Below are 16,965 nucleotides of genomic sequence, written 5' to 3'. Positions count from 1 at the left end.
CCAAACCAAACTGCTTGCAGCTCTAACTCCCTTCTAACTACCACTTCTTCGGTTCTGTGAGATATGCTGGATTCTAAACGGAGAAGCTTCTCTGACGCTTTTTCACAGAGATTTTGAAACTGAAATCTCCCATGCCTTTTCCACCATAGGCAGCAATGGGCTTCCCCATAGAACTTGCCAACCTGAATTCCTACGGGCTAGATGTGAGAGGCACATTCTGCTGCTTCCTCCCTTAGAGTTATACTAGCTTCTGAAAGCTCAACCTCCGGGGAGTCTGTTTCGCAGAGATTTAGAACACACTTTTCCAAGCCTGTTGGAAGGCCTTTGCAGTTTCATTTCGCGTCTAATTTCCCAAACCAAACTGCTTGCAGCTCTAACTCCCTTCTAACTACCACTTCTTCGGTTCAGTGAGATATGCTGGATTCTAAACGGAGAAGCTTCTCTGACGCTTTTTCACAGAGATTTTGAAACTGAAATCTCCCATGCCGTTTCCACCATAGGCAGCAACGGGCTTCCCCATAGAACTTGCCAACCCGAATTCCTACAGGCTAGATGTGAGAGGCACATTCTGCTGCTTCCTCCCTTAGAGTTAAACTAGCTTCTGAAAGCTCAACCTCCGGGGAGTCTGTTTGGCAGAGATATAGAACACACTTTTCCAAGCCTGTTGGAAGGCCTTTGCAGTTTCATTTCGCGTCTAATTTCCCAAACCAAACTGCTTGCAGCTCTAACTCCCTTCTACTACCACTTCTTCGGTTCACTGAGATATGCTGGATTCTAAACGGGGAAGCTTCTCTGACGCTTTTTCACAGAGATTTTGAAACTGAAATTTCCAAACCCATTTCCAACGAAGGCGCCACGGGCTTCCCCATAGAACTTGCCAACCTGAATTCCTACAGGCTAGATGTGAGAGGCACATTGTGCTGCTTCCTCCCGTAGAGTTAAACTAGCTTCTGAAAGCTCCACCTCCGGGTATTCTGTTTGGCAGAGATATAGAACACACTTTTCCAAGCCTGTTGGAAGGCCTTTGCAGTTTCATTTCGCGTCTAATTTCCCAAACCAAACTGCTTGCAGCTCTAACTCCCTTCTAACTACCACTTCTTCGGTTCAGTGAGATATGCTGGATTCTAAACGGAGAAGCTTCTCTGACGCTTTTTCACAGAGATTTTGAAACTGAAATCTCCCATGCCGTTTCCACCATAGGCAGCAATGGGCTTCCCCATAGAACTTGCCAACCTGAATTCCTACAGGCTAGATGTGAGAGGCACATTCTGCTGCTGCCTCCCTCAGAGTTAAACTAGCTTCTGAAAGCTCAACCTCCGGGGAGTCTGTTTGGCAGAGATTTAGAACACACTTTTCCAAGCCTGTTGGAAGGCCTTTGCAGTTTCATTTCGTGTCTAATTTCCCAAACCAAACTGCTTGCAGCTCTAACTCCCTTCTAACTACCACTTCTTCGGTTCAGTGAGATATGCTGGATTCTAAACAGAGAAGCTTCTCTGACGCTTTTTCACAGAGATTTTGAAACTGAAATCTCCCATGCCGTTTCCACCATAGGCAGCCATGGGCTTCCCCATAGAACTTGCCAACCTGAATTCCTACAGGCTAGATGTGAGAGGCACATTCTGCTGCTTCCTCCCTTAGAGTTAAACTAGCTTCTGAAAGCTCAACCTCCGGGGAGTCTGTTTGGCAGAGATATAGAACACAATTTTTCAAGCCTGCTGGAAGGCACTTGCAGTTTCATTTCGCGTCTAATTTCCCAAACCAAACTGCTTGCAGCTCTAACTCCCTTCTAACTACCACTTCTTCGGTTCAGTGAGATATCCAGGATTCTAAACGTGGAAGCTTCTTTGACGCTTTTTCACAGAGATTTTGAAACTGAAATTTCCAAACCCGTTTCCAACGAAGGCGCCAATGGGCTTCCCCATAGAACTTGCCAACCTGAATTCCTACAGGCTAGATGTGAGAGGCACATTCTGCTGCTTCCTCCCTTAGAGTTAAACTAGCTTCTGAAAGCTCAACCTCCGGGGAGTCTGTTTGGCAGAGATATAGAACACACTTTTCCAAGCCTGTTGGAAAGCATTTGCAGTGTCATTTCGCGTCTAATTTCCCAAACCAAACTGCTTGCAGCTCTAACTCCCTTCTACTACCACTTCTTCGGTTCACTGAGATATGCTGGATTCTAAACGGGGAAGCTTCTCTGACGCTTTTTCACAGAGATTTTGAAACTGAAATTTCCAAACCCGTTTCCAACGAAGGCGCCAACGGGCTTCCCCATAGAACTTGCCAACCTGAATTCCTACAGGCTAGATGTGAGAGGCACATTGTTCTGCTTCCTCCCGTAGAGTTAAACTAGCTTCTGAAAGCTCCACCTCCGGGGAGTCTGTTTGGCAGAGATATAGAACACACTTTTCCAAGCCTGTTGGAAGGCCTTTGCAGTTTCATTTCGCGTCTAATTTCCCAAACCAAACTGCTTGCAGCTCTAACTCCCTTCTAACTACCACTTCTTCGGTTCAGTGAGATATGCTGGATTCTAAACGGAGAAGCTTCTCTGACGCTTTTTCACAGAGATTTTGAAACTGAAATCTCCCATGCCGTTTCCACCATAGGCAGCAATGGGCTTCCCCATAGAACTTGCCAACCTGAATTCCTACAGGCTAGATGTGAGAGGCACATTCTGCTGCTTCCTCCCTTAGAGTTAAACTAGCTTCTGAAAGCTCTACCTCCGGGGAGTCTGTTTGGCAGAGATTTAGAACACACTTTTCCAAGCCTGTTGGAAGGCCTTTGCAGTTTCATTTCGTGTCTAATTTCCCAAACCAAACTGCTTGCAGCTCTAACTCCCTTCTAACTACCACTTCTTCGGTTCAGTGAGATATGCTGGATTCTAAACGGAGAAGCTTCTCTGACGCTTTTTCACAGAGATTTTGAAACTGAAATCTCCCATGCCGTTTCCACCATAGGCAGCAATGGGCTTCCCATAGAACTTGCCAACCTGAATTCCTACAGGCTAGATGTGAGAGGCACATTCTGCTGCTTCCTCCCTTAGAGTTAAGCTTGCTTCTGAAAGCTCATCCTCCGGGGACTCTGTTTGGCAGAGGTATAGAACACAGTTTTCCAAGCCTGTTGGAAGGCCTTTGCAGTTTCATTTCGCGTCTAATTTCCCAAACCAAACTGCTTGCAGCTCTAACTCCCTTCTAACTACCACTTCTTCGATTCAGTGAGATATGCTGGATTCTAAACGGAGAAGCTTCTCTGACGCTTTTTCACAGAGATTTTGAAACTGAAATCTCCCATGCCGTTTCCACCATAGGCAGCAATGGGCTTCCCCATAGAACTTGCCAACCTGAATTGCTACAGGCTAGATGTGAGAGGCACATTCTGCTGCTTCCTCCCTTAGAGTTAAACTTGCTTCTGAAAGCTCAACCTCCGGGGAGTCTGTTTGGCAGAGATATAGAACACACTTTTCCAAGCCTGTTGGAAAGCATATGCAGTGTCATTTCGCGTCTAATTTCCCAAACCAAACTGCTTGCAGCTCTAACTCCCTTCTACTACCACTTCTTCGGTTCACTGAGATATGCTGGATTCTAAACGGGGAAGCTTCTCTGACGCTTTTTCACAGAGATTTTGAAACTGAAATTTCCAAACCCGTTTCCAACGAAGGCGCCACGGGCTTCCCCATAGAACTTGCCAACCTGAATTCCTACAGGCTAGATGTGAGAGGCACATTGTGCTGCTTCCTCCCGTAGAGTTAAACTAGCTTCTGAAAGCTCCACCTCCGGGGAGTCTGTTTGGCAGAGATATAGAACACACTTTTCCAAGCCTGTTGGAAGGCCTTTGCAGTTTCATTTCGCGTCTAATTTCCCAAACCAAACTGCTTGCAGCTCTAACTCCCTTCTAACTACCACTTCTTCGGTTCTGTGAGATATGCTGGATTCTAAACGGAGAAGCTTCTCTGACGCTTTTTCACAGAGATTTTGAAACTGAAATCTCCCATGCCTTTTCCACCATAGGCAGCAATGGGCTTCCCCATAGAACTTGCCAACCTGAATTCCTACAGGCTAGATGTGAGAGGCACATTCTGCTGCTTCCTCCCTTAGAGTTAAACTAGCTTCTGAAAGCTCAACCTCCGGGGAGTCTGTTTCGCAGAGATTTAGAACACACTTTTCCAAGCCTGTTGGAAGGCCTTTGCAGTTTCATTTCGCGTCTAATTTCCCAAACCAAACTGCTTGCAGCTCTAACTCCCTTCTAACTACCACTTCTTCGGTTCAGTGAGATATGCTGGATTCTAAACGGAGAAGCTTCTCTGACGCTTTTTCACAGAGATTTTGAAACTGAAATCTCCCATGCCGTTTCCACCATAGGCAGCAACGGGCTTCCCCATAGAACTTGCCAACCCGAATTCCTACAGGCTAGATGTGAGAGGCACATTCTGCTGCTTCCTCCCTTAGAGTTAAACTAGCTTCTGAAAGCTCAACCTCCGGGGAGTCTGTTTGGCAGAGATATAGAACACACTTTTCCAAGCCTGTTGGAAGGCCTTTGCAGTTTCATTTCGCGTCTAATTTCCCAAACCAAACTGCTTGCAGCTCTAACTCCCTTCTACTACCACTTCTTCGGTTCACTGAGATATGCTGGATTCTAAACGGGGAAGCTTCTCTGACGCTTTTTCACAGAGATTTTGAAACTGAAATTTCCAAACCCATTTCCAACGAAGGCGCCACGGGCTTCCCCATAGAACTTGCCAACCTGAATTCCTACAGGCTAGATGTGAGAGGCACATTGTGCTGCTTCCTCCCGTAGAGTTAAACTAGCTTCTGAAAGCTCCACCTCCGGGTATTCTGTTTGGCAGAGATATAGAACACACTTTTCCAAGCCTGTTGGAAGGCCTTTGCAGTTTCATTTCGCGTCTAATTTCCCAAACCAAACTGCTTGCAGCTCTAACTCCCTTCTAACTACCACTTCTTCGGTTCAGTGAGATATGCTGGATTCTAAACGGAGAAGCTTCTCTGACGCTTTTTCACAGAGATTTTGAAACTGAAATCTCCCATGCCGTTTCCACCATAGGCAGCAATGGGCTTCCCCATAGAACTTGCCAACCTGAATTCCTACAGGCTAGATGTGAGAGGCACATTCTGCTGCTGCCTCCCTCAGAGTTAAACTAGCTTCTGAAAGCTCAACCTCCGGGGAGTCTGTTTGGCAGAGATTTAGAACACACTTTTCCAAGCCTGTTGGAAGGCCTTTGCAGTTTCATTTCGTGTCTAATTTCCCAAACCAAACTGCTTGCAGCTCTAACTCCCTTCTAACTACCACTTCTTCGGTTCAGTGAGATATGCTGGATTCTAAACAGAGAAGCTTCTCTGACGCTTTTTCACAGAGATTTTGAAACTGAAATCTCCCATGCCGTTTCCACCATAGGCAGCCATGGGCTTCCCCATAGAACTTGCCAACCTGAATTCCTACAGGCTAGATGTGAGAGGCACATTCTGCTGCTTCCTCCCTTAGAGTTAAACTAGCTTCTGAAAGCTCAACCTCCGGGGAGTCTGTTTGGCAGAGATATAGAACACAATTTTTCAAGCCTGCTGGAAGGCACTTGCAGTTTCATTTCGCGTCTAATTTCCCAAACCAAACTGCTTGCAGCTCTAACTCCCTTCTAACTACCACTTCTTCGGTTCAGTGAGATATCCAGGATTCTAAACGTGGAAGCTTCTTTGACGCTTTTTCACAGAGATTTTGAAACTGAAATTTCCAAACCCGTTTCCAACGAAGGCGCCAATGGGCTTCCCCATAGAACTTGCCAACCTGAATTCCTACAGGCTAGATGTGAGAGGCACATTCTGCTGCTTCCTCCCTTAGAGTTAAACTAGCTTCTGAAAGCTCAACCTCCGGGGAGTCTGTTTGGCAGAGATATAGAACACACTTTTCCAAGCCTGTTGGAAAGCATTTGCAGTGTCATTTCGCGTCTAATTTCCCAAACCAAACTGCTTGCAGCTCTAACTCCCTTCTACTACCACTTCTTCGGTTCACTGAGATATGCTGGATTCTAAACGGGGAAGCTTCTCTGACGCTTTTTCACAGAGATTTTGAAACTGAAATTTCCAAACCCGTTTCCAACGAAGGCGCCAACGGGCTTCCCCATAGAACTTGCCAACCTGAATTCCTACAGGCTAGATGTGAGAGGCACATTGTTCTGCTTCCTCCCGTAGAGTTAAACTAGCTTCTGAAAGCTCCACCTCCGGGGAGTCTGTTTGGCAGAGATATAGAACACACTTTTCCAAGCCTGTTGGAAGGCCTTTGCAGTTTCATTTCGCGTCTAATTTCCCAAACCAAACTGCTTGCAGCTCTAACTCCCTTCTAACTACCACTTCTTCGGTTCAGTGAGATATGCTGGATTCTAAACGGAGAAGCTTCTCTGACGCTTTTTCACAGAGATTTTGAAACTGAAATCTCCCATGCCGTTTCCACCATAGGCAGCAATGGGCTTCCCCATAGAACTTGCCAACCTGAATTCCTACAGGCTAGATGTGAGAGGCACATTCTGCTGCTTCCTCCCTTAGAGTTAAACTAGCTTCTGAAAGCTCTACCTCCGGGGAGTCTGTTTGGCAGAGATTTAGAACACACTTTTCCAAGCCTGTTGGAAGGCCTTTGCAGTTTCATTTCGTGTCTAATTTCCCAAACCAAACTGCTTGCAGCTCTAACTCCCTTCTAACTACCACTTCTTCGGTTCAGTGAGATATGCTGGATTCTAAACGGAGAAGCTTCTCTGACGCTTTTTCACAGAGATTTTGAAACTGAAATCTCCCATGCCGTTTCCACCATAGGCAGCAATGGGCTTCCCATAGAACTTGCCAACCTGAATTCCTACAGGCTAGATGTGAGAGGCACATTCTGCTGCTTCCTCCCTTAGAGTTAAGCTTGCTTCTGAAAGCTCATCCTCCGGGGACTCTGTTTGGCAGAGGTATAGAACACAGTTTTCCAAGCCTGTTGGAAGGCCTTTGCAGTTTCATTTCGCGTCTAATTTCCCAAACCAAACTGCTTGCAGCTCTAACTCCCTTCTAACTACCACTTCTTCGATTCAGTGAGATATGCTGGATTCTAAACGGAGAAGCTTCTCTGACGCTTTTTCACAGAGATTTTGAAACTGAAATCTCCCATGCCGTTTCCACCATAGGCAGCAATGGGCTTCCCCATAGAACTTGCCAACCTGAATTGCTACAGGCTAGATGTGAGAGGCACATTCTGCTGCTTCCTCCCTTAGAGTTAAACTTGCTTCTGAAAGCTCAACCTCCGGGGAGTCTGTTTGGCAGAGATATAGAACACACTTTTCCAAGCCTGTTGGAAAGCATATGCAGTGTCATTTCGCGTCTAATTTCCCAAACCAAACTGCTTGCAGCTCTAACTCCCTTCTACTACCACTTCTTCGGTTCACTGAGATATGCTGGATTCTAAACGGGGAAGCTTCTCTGACGCTTTTTCACAGAGATTTTGAAACTGAAATTTCCAAACCCGTTTCCAACGAAGGCGCCAACGGGCTTCCCCATAGAACTTGCCAACCTGAATTCCTACAGGCTAGATGTGAGAGGCACATTGTTCTGCTTCCTCCCGTAGAGTTAAACTAGCTTCTGAAAGCTCCACCTCCGGGGAGTCTGTTTGGCAGAGATTTAGAACACACTTTTCCAAGCCTGTTGGAAGGCATTTGCAGTTTCATTTCGCGTCTAATTTCCCAAACCAAACTGCTTGCAGCTCTAACTCCCTTCTAACTACCACTTCTTCGGTTCAGTGAGATATGCTGGATTCTAAACGGAGAAGCTTCTCTGACGCTTTTTCAGAGAGATTTTGAAACTGAAATCTCCCATGCCGTTTCCACCATAGGCAGCAATGGGCTTCCCATAGAACTTGCCAACCTGAATTCCTACAGGCTAGATGTGAGAGGCACATTCTGCTGCTTCCTCCCTTAGAGTTAAGCTTGCTTCTGAAAGCTCATCCTCCGGGGACTCTGTTTGGCAGAGGTATAGAACACACTTTTCCAAGCCTGTTGGAAGGCCTTTACAGTTTCATTTCGCGTCTAATTTCCCAAACCAAACTGCTTGCAGCTCTAACTCCCTTCTAACTACCACTTCTTCGGTTCTGTGAGATATGCTGGATTCTAAACGGAGAAGCTTCTCTGACGCTTTTTCACAGAGATTTTGAAACTGAAATCTCCCATGCCGTTTCCACCATAGGCAGCAATGGGCTTCCCCATAGAACTTGCCAACCTGAATTCCTACAGGCTAGATGTGAGAGGCACATTCTGCTGCTTCCTCCCTTAGAGTTAAACTTGCTTCTGAAAGCTCAACCTCCGGGGAGTCTGTTTGGCAGAGATATAGAACACACTTTTCCAAGCCTGTTGGAAAGCATTTGCAGTGTCATTTCGCGTCTAATTTCCCAAACCAAACTGCTTGCAGCTCTAACTCCCTTCTACTACCACTTCTTCGGTTCACTGAGATATGCTGGATTCTAAACGGGGAAGCTTCTCTGACGCTTTTTCACAGAGATTTTGAAACTGAAATTTCCAAACCCGTTTCCAACGAAGGCGCCACGGGCTTCCCCATAGAACTTGCCAACCTGAATTCCTACAGGCTAGATGTGAGAGGCACATTGTGCTGCTTCCTCCCGTAGAGTTAAACTAGCTTCTGAAAGCTCCACCTCCGGGGAGTCTGTTTGGCAGAGATATAGAACACACTTTTCCAAGCCTGTTGGAAGGCCTTTGCAGTTTCATTTCGCGTCTAATTTCCCAAACCAAACTGCTTGCAGCTCTAACTCCCTTCTAACTACCACTTCTTCGGTTCTGTGAGATATGCTGGATTCTAAACGGAGAAGCTTCTCTGACGCTTTTTCACAGAGATTTTGAAACTGAAATCTCCCATGCCTTTTCCACCATAGGCAGCAATGGGCTTCCCCATAGAACTTGCCAACCTGAATTCCTACAGGCTAGATGTGAGAGGCACATTCTGCTGCTTCCTCCCTTAGAGTTAAACTAGCTTCTGAAAGCTCAACCTCCGGGGAGTCTGTTTCGCAGAGATTTAGAACACACTTTTCCAAGCCTGTTGGAAGGCCTTTGCAGTTTCATTTCGCGTCTAATTTCCCAAACCAAACTGCTTGCAGCTCTAACTCCCTTCTAACTACCACTTCTTCGGTTCAGTGAGATATGCTGGATTCTAAACGGAGAAGCTTCTCTGACGCTTTTTCACAGAGATTTTGAAACTGAAATCTCCCATGCCGTTTCCACCATAGGCAGCAACGGGCTTCCCCATAGAACTTGCCAACCCGAATTCCTACAGGCTAGATGTGAGAGGCACATTCTGCTGCTTCCTCCCTTAGAGTTAAACTAGCTTCTGAAAGCTCAACCTCCGGGGAGTCTGTTTGGCAGAGATATAGAACACACTTTTCCAAGCCTGTTGGAAGGCCTTTGCAGTTTCATTTCGCGTCTAATTTCCCAAACCAAACTGCTTGCAGCTCTAACTCCCTTCTACTACCACTTCTTCGGTTCACTGAGATATGCTGGATTCTAAACGGGGAAGCTTCTCTGACGCTTTTTCACAGAGATTTTGAAACTGAAATTTCCAAACCCATTTCCAACGAAGGCGCCACGGGCTTCCCCATAGAACTTGCCAACCTGAATTCCTACAGGCTAGATGTGAGAGGCACATTGTGCTGCTTCCTCCCGTAGAGTTAAACTAGCTTCTGAAAGCTCCACCTCCGGGTATTCTGTTTGGCAGAGATATAGAACACACTTTTCCAAGCCTGTTGGAAGGCCTTTGCAGTTTCATTTCGCGTCTAATTTCCCAAACCAAACTGCTTGCAGCTCTAACTCCCTTCTAACTACCACTTCTTCGGTTCAGTGAGATATGCTGGATTCTAAACGGAGAAGCTTCTCTGACGCTTTTTCACAGAGATTTTGAAACTGAAATCTCCCATGCCGTTTCCACCATAGGCAGCAATGGGCTTCCCCATAGAACTTGCCAACCTGAATTCCTACAGGCTAGATGTGAGAGGCACATTCTGCTGCTGCCTCCCTCAGAGTTAAACTAGCTTCTGAAAGCTCAACCTCCGGGGAGTCTGTTTGGCAGAGATTTAGAACACACTTTTCCAAGCCTGTTGGAAGGCCTTTGCAGTTTCATTTCGTGTCTAATTTCCCAAACCAAACTGCTTGCAGCTCTAACTCCCTTCTAACTACCACTTCTTCGGTTCAGTGAGATATGCTGGATTCTAAACAGAGAAGCTTCTCTGACGCTTTTTCACAGAGATTTTGAAACTGAAATCTCCCATGCCGTTTCCACCATAGGCAGCCATGGGCTTCCCCATAGAACTTGCCAACCTGAATTCCTACAGGCTAGATGTGAGAGGCACATTCTGCTGCTTCCTCCCTTAGAGTTAAACTAGCTTCTGAAAGCTCAACCTCCGGGGAGTCTGTTTGGCAGAGATATAGAACACAATTTTTCAAGCCTGCTGGATGGCACTTGCAGTTTCATTTCGCGTCTAATTTCCCAAACCAAACTGCTTGCAGCTCTAACTCCCTTCTAACTACCACTTCTTCGGTTCAGTGAGATATCCAGGATTCTAAACGTGGAAGCTTCTTTGACGCTTTTTCACAGAGATTTTGAAACTGAAATTTCCAAACCCGTTTCCAACGAAGGCGCCAATGGGCTTCCCCATAGAACTTGCCAACCTGAATTCCTACAGGCTAGATGTGAGAGGCACATTCTGCTGCTTCCTCCCTTAGAGTTAAACTAGCTTCTGAAAGCTCAACCTCCGGGGAGTCTGTTTGGCAGAGATATAGAACACACTTTTCCAAGCCTGTTGGAAAGCATTTGCAGTGTCATTTCGCGTCTAATTTCCCAAACCAAACTGCTTGCAGCTCTAACTCCCTTCTACTACCACTTCTTCGGTTCACTGAGATATGCTGGATTCTAAACGGGGAAGCTTCTCTGACGCTTTTTCACAGAGATTTTGAAACTGAAATTTCCAAACCCGTTTCCAACGAAGGCGCCAACGGGCTTCCCCATAGAACTTGCCAACCTGAATTCCTACAGGCTAGATGTGAGAGGCACATTGTTCTGCTTCCTCCCGTAGAGTTAAACTAGCTTCTGAAAGCTCCACCTCCGGGGAGTCTGTTTGGCAGAGATATAGAACACACTTTTCCAAGCCTGTTGGAAGGCCTTTGCAGTTTCATTTCGCGTCTAATTTCCCAAACCAAACTGCTTGCAGCTCTAACTCCCTTCTAACTACCACTTCTTCGGTTCAGTGAGATATGCTGGATTCTAAACGGAGAAGCTTCTCTGACGCTTTTTCACAGAGATTTTGAAACTGAAATCTCCCATGCCGTTTCCACCATAGGCAGCAATGGGCTTCCCCATAGAACTTGCCAACCTGAATTCCTACAGGCTAGATGTGAGAGGCACATTCTGCTGCTTCCTCCCTTAGAGTTAAACTAGCTTCTGAAAGCTCTACCTCCGGGGAGTCTGTTTGGCAGAGATTTAGAACACACTTTTCCAAGCCTGTTGGAAGGCCTTTGCAGTTTCATTTCGTGTCTAATTTCCCAAACCAAACTGCTTGCAGCTCTAACTCCCTTCTAACTACCACTTCTTCGGTTCAGTGAGATATGCTGGATTCTAAACGGAGAAGCTTCTCTGACGCTTTTTCACAGAGATTTTGAAACTGAAATCTCCCATGCCGTTTCCACCATAGGCAGCAACGGGCTTCCCCATAGAACTTGCCAACCCGAATTCCTACAGGCTAGATGTGAGAGGCACATTCTGCTGCTTCCTCCCTTAGAGTTAAACTAGCTTCTGAAAGCTCAACCTCCGGGGAGTCTGTTTGGCAGAGATATAGAACACACTTTTCCAAGCCTGTTGGAAGGCCTTTGCAGTTTCATTTCGCGTCTAATTTCCCAAACCAAACTGCTTGCAGCTCTAACTCCCTTCTAACTACCACTTCTTCGGTTCAGTGAGATATGCTGGATTCTAAACGGAGAAGCTTCTCTGACGCTTTTTCACAGAGATTTTGAAACTGAAATCTCCCATGCCGTTTCCACCATAGGCAGCAATGGGCTTCCCCATAGAACTTGCCAACCCGAATTCCTACAGGCTAGATGTGAGAGGCACATTCTGCTGCTTCCTCCCTTAGAGTTAAACTAGCTTCTGAAAGCTCAACCTCCGGGGAGTCTGTTTGGCAGAGATTTAGAACACACTTTTCCAAGCCTGTTGGAAGGCATTTGCAGTTTCATTTCGCGTCTAATTTCCCAAACCAAACTGCTTGCAGCTCTAACTCCCTTCTAACTACCACTTCTTCGGTTCAGTGAGATATGCTGGATTCTAAACGGAGAAGCTTCTCTGACGCTTTTTCACAGAGATTTTGAAACTGAAATCTCCCATGCCGTTTCCACCATAGGCAGCAATGGGCTTCCCATAGAACTTGCCAACCTGAATTCCTACAGGCTAGATGTGAGAGGCACATTCTGCTGCTTCCTCCCTTAGAGTTAAGCTTGCTTCTGAAAGCTCATCCTCCGGGGACTCTGTTTGGCAGAGGTATAGAACACACTTTTCCAAGCCTGTTGGAAGGCCTTTACAGTTTCATTTCGCGTCTAATTTCCCAAACCAAACTGCTTGCAGCTCTAACTCCCTTCTAACTACCACTTCTTCGGTTCTGTGAGATATGCTGGATTCTAAACGGAGAAGCTTCTCTGACGCTTTTTCACACAGATTTTGAAACTGAAATCTCCCATGCCGTTTCCACCATAGGCAGCAATGGGCTTCCCCATAGAACTTGCCAACCTGAATTCCTACAGGCTAGATGTGAGAGGCACATTCTGCTGCTTCCTCCCTTAGAGTTAAACTTGCTTCTGAAAGCTCAACCTCCGGGGAGTCTGTTTGGCAGAGATATAGAACACACTTTTCCAAGCCTGTTGGAAGGCCTTTGCAGTTTCATTTCGCGTCTAATTTCCCAAACCAAACTGCTTGCAGCTCTAACTCCCTTCTAACTACCACTTCTTCGGTTCAGTGAGATATGCTGGATTCTAAACGGAGAAGCTTCTCTGACGCTTTTTCACAGAGATTTTGAAACTGAAATCTCCCATGCCGTTTCCACCATAGGCAGCAATGGGCTTCCCCATAGAACTTGCCAACCTGAATTCCTACAGGCTAGATGTGAGAGGCACATTCTGCTGCTGCCTCCCTTAGAGTTAAACTAGCTTCTGAAAGCTCAACCTCCGGGGAGTCTGTTTGGCAGAGATTTAGAACACACTTTTCCAAGCCTGTTGGAAGGCCTTTGCAGTTTCATTTCGTGTCTAATTTCCCAAACCAAACTGCTTGCAGCTCTAACTCCCTTCTAACTACCACTTCTTCGGTTCAGTGAGATATGCTGGATTCTAAACAGAGAAGCTTCTCTGACGCTTTTTCACAGAGATTTTGAAACTGAAATCTCCCATGCCGTTTCCACCATAGGCAGCAATGGGCTTCCCCATTGAACTTGCCGACCTGAATTCCTACAGGCTAGATGTGAGAGGCACATTCTGCTGCTTCCTCCCTTAGAGTTAAACTAGCTTCTGAAAGCTCCACCTCCGGGGAGTCTGTTTGGCAGAGATATAGAACACACTTTTCCAAGCCTGTTGGAAGGCACTTGCAGTTTCATTTCGCGTCTAATTTCCCAAACCAACCTGCTTGCAGCTCTAACTCCCTTCTAACTACCACTTCTTCGGTTCAGTGAGATATGCTGGAATCTAAACGGAGAAGCTTCTCTGACGCTTTTTCACAGAGATTTTGAAACTGAAATCTCCCATGCCGTTTCCACCATAGGCAGCAATGGGCTTCCCCATAGAACTTGCCAACCTGGATTCCTACAGGCTAGATGTGAGAGGCACATTCTGCTGCTTCCTCCCTTAGAGTTAAACTAGCTTCTGAAAGCTCAACCTCCGGGGAGTCTGTTTGGCAGAGATATAGAACACACTTTTCCAAGCCTGTTGGAAGGCACTTGCAGTTTCATTTCGCGTCTAATTTCCCAAACCAAACTGCTTGCAGCTCTAACTCCCTTCTAACTACCACTTCTTCGGTTCTGTGAGATATGCTGCATTCTAAACGGAGAAGCTTCTCTGACGCTTTTTCACAGAGATTTTGAAACTGAAATCTCCCATGCCGTTTCCACCATAGGCAGCAATGGGCTTCCCCATAGAACTTGCCAACCTGAATTCCTACAGGCTAGATGTGAGAGGCACATTCTGCTGCTTCCTCCCTTAGAGTTAAACTTGCTTCTGAAAGCTCAACCTCCGGGGAGTCTGTTTGGCAGAGATATAGAACACACTTTTCCAAGCCTGTTGGAAAGTATTTGCAGTGTCATTTCGCGTCTAATTTCCCAAACCAAACTGCTTGCAGCTCTAACTCCCTTCTACTACCACTTCTTCGGTTCACTGAGATATGCTGGATTCTAAACGGGGAAGCTTCTCTGACGCTTTTTCACAGAGATTTTGAAACTGAAATTTCCAAACCCGTTTCCAACGAAGGCGCCTATGGGCTTCCCCATAGAACTTGCCAACCTGAATTCCTACAGGCTAGATGTGAGAGGCACATTCTGCTGCTTCCTCCCTTAGAGTTAAACTAGCTTCTGAAAGCTCAACCTCCGGGGAGTTTGTTTGGCAGAGATATAGAACACACTTTTCCAAGCCTGTTGGAAGGCATTTGCAGTTTCATTTCGCGTCTAATTTCCCAAAGCAAACTGCTTGCAGCTCTAACTCCCTTCTAACTACCACTTCTTCGGTTCAGTGAGATATGCTGGATTCTAAACGGAGAAGCTTCTCTGACGCTTTTTCACAGAGATTTTGAAACTGAAATCTCCCATGCCGTTTCCACCATAGGCAGCAATGGGCTTCCCATAGAACTTGCCAACCTGAATTCCTACAGGCTAGATGTGAGAGGCACATTCTGCTGCTTCCCCCCTTAGAGTTAAGCTTGCTTCTGAAAGCTCATCCTCCGGGGACTCTGTTTGGCAGAGGTATAGAACACACTTTTCCAAGCCTGTTGGAAGGCCTTTGCAGTTTCATTTCGCGTCTAAATTCCCAAACCAAACTGCTTGCAGCTCTAACTCCCTTCTAACTACCACTTCTTCGGTTCTGTGAGATATGCTGGATTCTAAACGGAGAAGCTTCTCTGACGCTTTTGCACAGAGATTTTGAAACTGAAATCTCCCATGCCGTTTCCACCATAGGCAGCAATGGGCTTCCCCATAGAACTTGCCAACCTGAATTGCTACAGGCTAGATGTGAGAGGCACATTCTGCTGCTTCCTCCCTTAGAGTTAAACTTGCTTCTGAAAGCTCAACCTCCGGGGAGTCTGTTTGGCAGAGATATAGAACACACTTTTCCAAGCCTGTTGGAAAGCATTTGCAGTGTCATTTCGCGTCTAATTTCCCAAACCAAACTGCTTGCAGCTCTAACTCCCTTCTACTACCACTTCTTCGGTTCACTGAGATATGCTGGATTCTAAACGGAGAAGCTTCTCTGACGCTTTTGCACAGAGATTTTGAAACTGAAATCTCCCATGCCGTTTCCACCATAGGCAGCAATGGGCTTCCCCATAGAACTTGCCAACCTGAATTGCTACAGTCTAGATGTGAGAGGCACATTCTGCTGCTTCCTCCCTTAGAGTTAAACTTGCTTCTGAAAGCTCAACCTCCGGGGAGTCTGTTTGGCAGAGATATAGAACACACTTTTCCAAGCCTGTTGGAAGGCCTTTGCAGTTTCATTTCGCGTCTAATTTCCCAAACCAAACTGCTTGCAGCTCTAACTCCCTTCTAACTACCACTTCTTCGGTTCAGTGAGATATGCTGGATTCTAAACGGAGAAGCTTCTCTGACGCTTTTTCACAGAGATTTTGAAACTGAAATCTCCCATGCCGTTTCCACCATAGGCAGCAATGGGCTTCCCCATAGAACTTGCCAACCTGAATTCCTACAGGCTAGATGTGAGAGGCACATTCTGCTGCTGCCTCCCTTAGAGTTAAACTAGCTTCTGAAAGCTCAACCTCCGGGGAGTCTGTTTGGCAGAGATTTAGAACACACTTTTCCAAGCCTGTTGGAAGGCCTTTGCAGTTTCATTTCGTGTCTAATTTCCCAAACCAAACTGCTTGCAGCTCTAACTCCCTTCTAACTACCACTTCTTCGGTTCAGTGAGATATGCTGGATTCTAAACAGAGAAGCTTCTCTGACGCTTTTTCACAGAGATTTTGAAACTGAAATCTCCCATGCCGTTTCCACCATAGGCAGCAATGGGCTTCCCCATAGAACTTGCCGACCTGAATTCCTACAGGCTAGATGTGAGAGGCACATTCTGCTGCTTCCTCCCTTAGAGATAAACTAGCTTCTGAAAGCTCCACCTCCGGGGAGTCTGTTTGGCAGAGATATAGAACACACTTTTCCAAGCCTGTTGGAAGGCACTTGCAGTTTCATTTCGCGTCTAATTTCCCAAACCAAACTGCTTGCAGCTCTAACTCCCTTGTAACTACCACTTCTTCGGTTCAGTGAGATATGCTGGATTCTAAACGTGGAAGCTTCTCTGACGCTTTTTCACAGAGATTTTGAAACTGAAATCTCCCATGCCGTTTCCACCATAGGCAGCAATGGGCTTCCCCATAGAACTTGCCAACCTGAATTCCTACAGGCTAGATGTGAGAGGCACATTCTGCTGCTTCCTCCCTTAGAGTTAAACTAGCTTCTGAAAGCTCAACCTCCGGGGAGTCTGTTTGGCAGAGATATAGAACACACTTTTCCAAGCCTGTTGGAAGGCACTTGCAGTTTCATTTCGCGTCTAATTTCCCAAACCAAACTGCTTGCAGCTCTAACTCCCTTCTAACTACCACTTCTTCGGTTCTGTGAGATATGCTGGATTCTAAACGGAGAAGCTTCTCTGACTCTTTTTCACAGAGATTTTGAAACTGAAATCTCCCATGCCGT

The sequence above is a fragment of the Cynocephalus volans genome, chromosome 17 (assembly GCF_027409185.1).
Source record: "Cynocephalus volans isolate mCynVol1 chromosome 17, mCynVol1.pri, whole genome shotgun sequence".
NCBI classification, from domain to species: domain Eukaryota; kingdom Metazoa; phylum Chordata; class Mammalia; order Dermoptera; family Cynocephalidae; genus Cynocephalus; species Cynocephalus volans.
This window is presented reverse-complemented; position numbering follows the sequence as displayed.